We start from the raw sequence: 5,504 nt of genomic DNA, 5'->3' as shown, positions 1-5,504 counted from the left end.
CTAATAATCTTCCTGCAAAGTTTAAGTCAGATTTGACAGTGTGGTTTCCGTTGGAACTGACATGTCGTTAATTATTTTGACAAAATACATGGACAAAATTCACAATTAATTTTTTTTCAAAAACAAATGATAAAAAAAACTTTCCCTGATCTCTGAAGCATTTATTAAAGATTATTTATCCAGTTATTTATGTTAAATAGGCCATTTATTATACTTTCTAAACAGATCTTTAGTTCAAAATTTAGTATAGAGAGCTGGTTCTTGAACCAGGTCAAAACTGGACCAAATCTCACCATGAAGGCACCAAATATGAACATGTTATGCAACTTGTATGATGTTAAAACATGCCTGAAGTTTTTCAAAGATGCTGTTCTGTTGTAACACATCAGGAAGTTGTAGACAGTCTTCTCCAGACATTTTACTATAAAAGGTAACTTTGAGAGTCCTCTGTAATGAGATCATGTTTTTCTGAGTGGTTGCAAACAGCCTTTAAGTATTCTGGGACACATCCAGAGCACAGATTACTGTTAACTCCCACTAAAGATCAGTGACATCAGGGAGGTCACTGATAAAACATAGACAACTCAGTGACATAGACATGATCCTGCATGATGATCCTGCTGGTGCCACATTAAGCATATATAAACATCCCTAAATCAATAATTATAGCCCAATAAAATGATGTATATGATTAGAAAAAGTGTAAGATTACATGAGTACATTTACTTTAACTACTTTAAATATATATGTATTCAAGATGTGAACTATTACTCAAAAAGAATTATAATTTTGCACTTTGCTATCCAAACTATCCATCACAAGCTTATGGAGCTCCACTTCCCACATAATAAATCTGCAACAGGATGCAGGGCTGCAAATGAGCACACTTATGAACATTTTAATGATTCAATATTCTGATTTCCTGTGGTCCCCCATGGCTCCCCATTTAAAAACAAAAATCCCCCAAAATGCCCCTTAGTGATATCCAACACTTCACAGAGAAAATTTGGAGGTATAGCTCATATTAACAGCCCGATGAGTGCTTTAGTCGTGCCACAGTACTTAAAAGCTCGTCCATAGTTGCATTAAAGAAGAGAAAATGATATTGCTGGGGCAGGGCATCAATAAAAGAATCAGGAACTACTATTTAGGATTTCAAGTCATTAATTTTATCCTTATAAAAGTTTAGAAATTTTAGAATTCCTCAGTCAACCACATAATCTTATTAAAACTTACAGGATTTAAAAGATGGTCCACTGTGTAAAAAAAGGCTCTGGGGCTGTGCTCATTAGTGTGAATTAGAGTAGAGCAATACTTGGCCCCTGCCTTCTTAACCTGTTCAATGAAAGCAAGCATTAATGCTTGATAATGTACTTGAAGATTATAGCGGGAATCTCTTCCAACAAAATGATTAAAAGCAAAAATCTCCAATGTATTTGTTTCATCCCTTCTCGCATTTATGTGGACTGGAATTAATTTGTGCTACACCTTGTTAGAGCATGCAAAACCTGATCCTTCCATAATGCCACACACCCATCAACAAAAGGGAATTAAATCCTTTGTAAATATCAAACTAAGACCTCCCAGTCACAACAAGGACTCTCCTTGATGGCTGTCTCACAAGCATAAGCTATCAAACGAGGCGGGCTGCTTGTTTGGGGGTGGGGGGGTTGAAAGGAGGGACTAGGATGAGAGCCAATTTTTCTTAGTGTCAGCGATAAAAATCCATCTGATTGAAATTGCGGGCCATTATGATATGAGAAGTAGAGTGCTAGAGAGATGGGTAGAGACGGGGGAGAACGAGAGAGTGGCTGCACAATTGCTGAGCTGCTCCTTTCTTTTCATTTCCAGATGAAAGCTAATTACGCGGTGTGGCGAGAAGACAGGGCGGCGTGCGCGTCGCAGGAAACGGGGAGCCGAGGTGGTTAATTGGGGTATGTGATTACACAGGGCTGTAGTTAGAGAGAATTAGGCAACAACACACTCGGCAGCACAGCTCATCATGACGAGAGTGAGAGGAGCGGGCGATGACGCTGATATCCTCCGCACTCACCTTGCCCTCAGCAGACACTCCATGAGGCCTGCAGACTGAGATTTGATTTTTAGATTTAAAAGAAGCCTGTTGGTTATAAAAATTTACTCTTTCGCTTCCATTTTTGGCACGCTGCACTTCTTAGAGGTCATTTGGCAGGGAAAAATCATAAACAGCTTTCAGTATATTTGATGTCTGTAGCTGTTCATGTCTCATGTTAACATTAGTGCAAAAGTGTTAAACAAGAAAGCACATACAACAGGTTTACTGTATTCTGTATGAACAGGACAATATGATATGATTTACCATTAAGGTTGTCTGGTAAAATATAAACAGGTTCAACAGTTGACAAACACCTGCAAGGCATGTCAGCAACTCAGTGCCTTTAGGAATTTAGACATGATCAAAGTGACCTGCTGAAGTTTGTAGCGAGCATCAGAATGTGGAAAAACGATGACTTAAATGAAATTGATAGTTAGTATGGTTGCTTGTGCTAGACGGGCTGGTCTAAGTATTTCAGAAACGGCTGATCTACTGGGATTTTTCCACACAAGCAACATTTACAGAAAACTTTCTGAAAAAGTCCAGTAAGCAGCAATTCTCCAGGTGAGGGTGGCAAAACTACTTTGAATTGACAGAACGGCAACTGCAGCTCAAATAACGACTCATTACAACCAAGGTATGGAGAAGAGCATCATGGCAGCAGCAGAAGACCACACCGCTGCCACTCCTAAGACCATGAAGCTGAGGCTGCAGTTCACTCATCAAAACTGGACAACAGAAGATTGGAGAAATGTTGCCTGTTTGATGAGTCTTCATTTCTGCTGCAACATTCAAATGGCAAAGTCAAAATTTGGTGTAAAAGACATGAAAACATCATCCTGCCTTGTATCAACAATTCAGGCTAGTGCTGGTAGTGTAATGTGTGAGACACTTTTTGACACACTTAGAGCCCTTTAGCAACAGGGTTTAGTTTAACAAAGACTAATTGAGTATTGTTATTGACCATGTCCATCCCTTATGACCACAGTGTACCATCTTCTGTTGGCTGCTTCCAGCAGGATAACACACCATGTCACAAAACTCAAATAATCTCAAACTGATTTCTTGAACATAACAATGAGTTCACTGTAATGGCCTCCACAGTCACCAGATCTCAATCCAAAAGAACACCTTTGGGATGCGCAGCTTATAAATCTGTAGTAACTGTGTGATGCTGTCATGTCATTATGGACCAAATCTCTCAGGAATGTTTCCAGCAACTTCTTGAATTATTGCCATGGAAGATCAGGAGACAAAAAGGGGACTTTGGTCTTGGTCTTGTCTTGGTCTATAGTCGTCGGGAGATTTGGAGTCAACAGTATCCATGACACACAACGTCATGCGCAAAAGCATCAGCTCTAAGAGCCGTGCTTAGAGAGTGCTTTGTAGTGAATCAGAGTCGACTCCCATTGAGCGAGAGCCGGCTCCTTACTTAATTTCCTTTTGCTGCTCAGCTCTCACACAGTGGCTCAGCTATGCGCCAATCCCTCCATATTGTGGCCAATCACATGTGAGGATATAAGATAATATCATTATGTGAAAAACAGAGAGGGTGAGAGACGCGACAGTCAAGTGGAGCGTGCGTCTGTCCTCTCAGTAAGTGAGTGAGACAGTAGACAGCGGTGCGGAGGGCTGTGTGAGTGCATCGCAAAAACATATAAATATGCCTGACACCCGTAAACGAAGCAGCATCTGGCTGCAGTTTAAAGACTTTTTTTGTCTCTGTCTCGACTTTGTCTTGGTCTCGACTCGGTCTTGTCTTGGTCTCGATACCCTTTGGTCTCGGTTTAGGCGGTCTTGACTACAAGTCTAGTATCAACCCAGTACTAGACATCTCATAGCCAATAAGTGCATAAAGGGAAACTTGTATTCCATTAATGACTGAAAGCAAACTGGCTAAAAGTCCTAGCAGAGGATGGTTTCGATCCATCGACCTCTGGGTTATGGGCCCAGCACGCTTCCGCTGCGCCACTCTGCTGGACATCACCCCAGATGGGACTCAAACCCACAATCCCTGGCTTAGGAGGCCAGTGCCTTATCCATTAGGCCACTGGGGCTGCACACAATGAGACTTAACATGATGGATATTGTGTAGTGTACAGCTGGTACATCGTAGCTTTTGTATTTAAATAGCAGCTTGAGGTTCGTATCTTGCCAGCCTGTTTGGCATGAAGACTGGAGTAGCCAGGGACCAAACAACCAACCTTCTGAGTAGTAGGTGACATGTTCTACCTCCTGACCTATAGCCACAGAGCTGCAGTGTGTGATGCTATCACGTCAATATGGACCAAAAACCAACAAATGTTTGTAGCACCTTGATGAATGTGTGCCATGAAAAAGTAAGGCTGTTCTGAAGGCAAAACTGGTCCAAACTAGTCTTGTACCTAATGAAATGGCCTTGATGTTTTTTCCCCTTGACACAACTGTACCTTTACTTTTATATGGTCAGCTCAGCTGTAGCAGAAAATGACCTACAGCATGAACCCTCTCACTGTGAGCACTATTGATGACACTTCAACGACCTGCACTCTAAATTTCACAACATTATCTCTCTGTTAGATGGTCTTTATTGATCAGCACATTATTCAGAGTGTCTCCCTCCCAGTGCACGTACACTCTTTACTTTTTTATCTTCAAGAACAAAAGAACTGGCTATGAAAAGACATTGGAAAAGTGAGTTAAAGGCTGTTACCACTCTGCTACAAAAATAAAGGGAGCATTTGACTGGGTGTCACTGGTTATAAACACAAAGGTCCTGAAAAGACATAATTATGGGAGCTGAAAAGAGGGAATTGTAACAGTAGGAACATCTGTCTTCCTATGGCATTATCTCTTACCTTCACAAGCTTTCTCTGGCATCATTCAGCTCGGGTCAATACATTTCACCTGTGAATGTCTTAGGAAGGGTCCATGTGTAAGTGAAAGGGTAGACCATCCTTCATCGTGAAAACAATAAAACTGGAGCTGCAGCCTCCAAAATAAAGACTGGTCACTAATTTTTACTGCCAGTTGTTACATTATGTGAAACAAACTTTAATGCTATGACAATTGTCAGATATAACAGCCTAGTAAAATTGGTCTATAGTGCCACAAATGTCATTATTTTGTAATCTGTGTCAGTGAAGCAGGAATAACATGGGTTAAAAACTAGAGAGATTGAAAGAATCAGTGAAAGAGGTGCCTTATGTGCCATCATGGTTGATCCATTCATGAAAGAAAGTGTCTAAGACCTCAGAAACACAGGCGTAGAGATCGGCCAGGGACCCCAGACACTGACCAGTGTAATCTGTGACCAACTGGTGAGTGGTTCCTGGCTATTTGCTATTACTTACTAGGGTGAAATTGGTCATGAAGGCATATACAGTGCTGCTTTAAATTCCTGGCGATTGCTTTGCTTGCCAGCAGCTTCTATGTAAACACCTGCAAACCA

General features: G+C 41.1%; 2 non-coding genes across 2 annotated transcripts; both read right to left on the bottom strand.

Annotated features, from left to right (window-relative positions):
• Nucleotides 1-3,980: 3,980 nt before the first annotated feature.
• Nucleotides 3,981-4,052, bottom strand: trnam-cau (transfer RNA methionine (anticodon CAU)). Its single transcript has one exon. It is a non-coding gene; the product is annotated as a tRNA-Met (tRNA).
• Nucleotides 4,053-4,058: 6 nt separating this feature from the next.
• On the bottom strand, nucleotides 4,059-4,131 carry trnar-ccu (transfer RNA arginine (anticodon CCU)). Its single transcript has one exon. It is a non-coding gene; the product is annotated as a tRNA-Arg (tRNA).
• Between the last annotated feature and the right edge of the window lie 1,373 nt (nucleotides 4,132-5,504).

The sequence above is a fragment of the Pundamilia nyererei genome, unplaced genomic scaffold, assembly GCF_000239375.1.
Source record: "Pundamilia nyererei isolate P.nyererei 1_Seehausen unplaced genomic scaffold, PunNye1.0 scaffold00118, whole genome shotgun sequence".
Taxonomy (NCBI): Eukaryota; Metazoa; Chordata; class Actinopteri; order Cichliformes; family Cichlidae; genus Pundamilia; species Pundamilia nyererei.
Note: the sequence above shows the minus strand (reverse complement) of the source record. Positions and strands in the feature narration are given on the sequence as shown.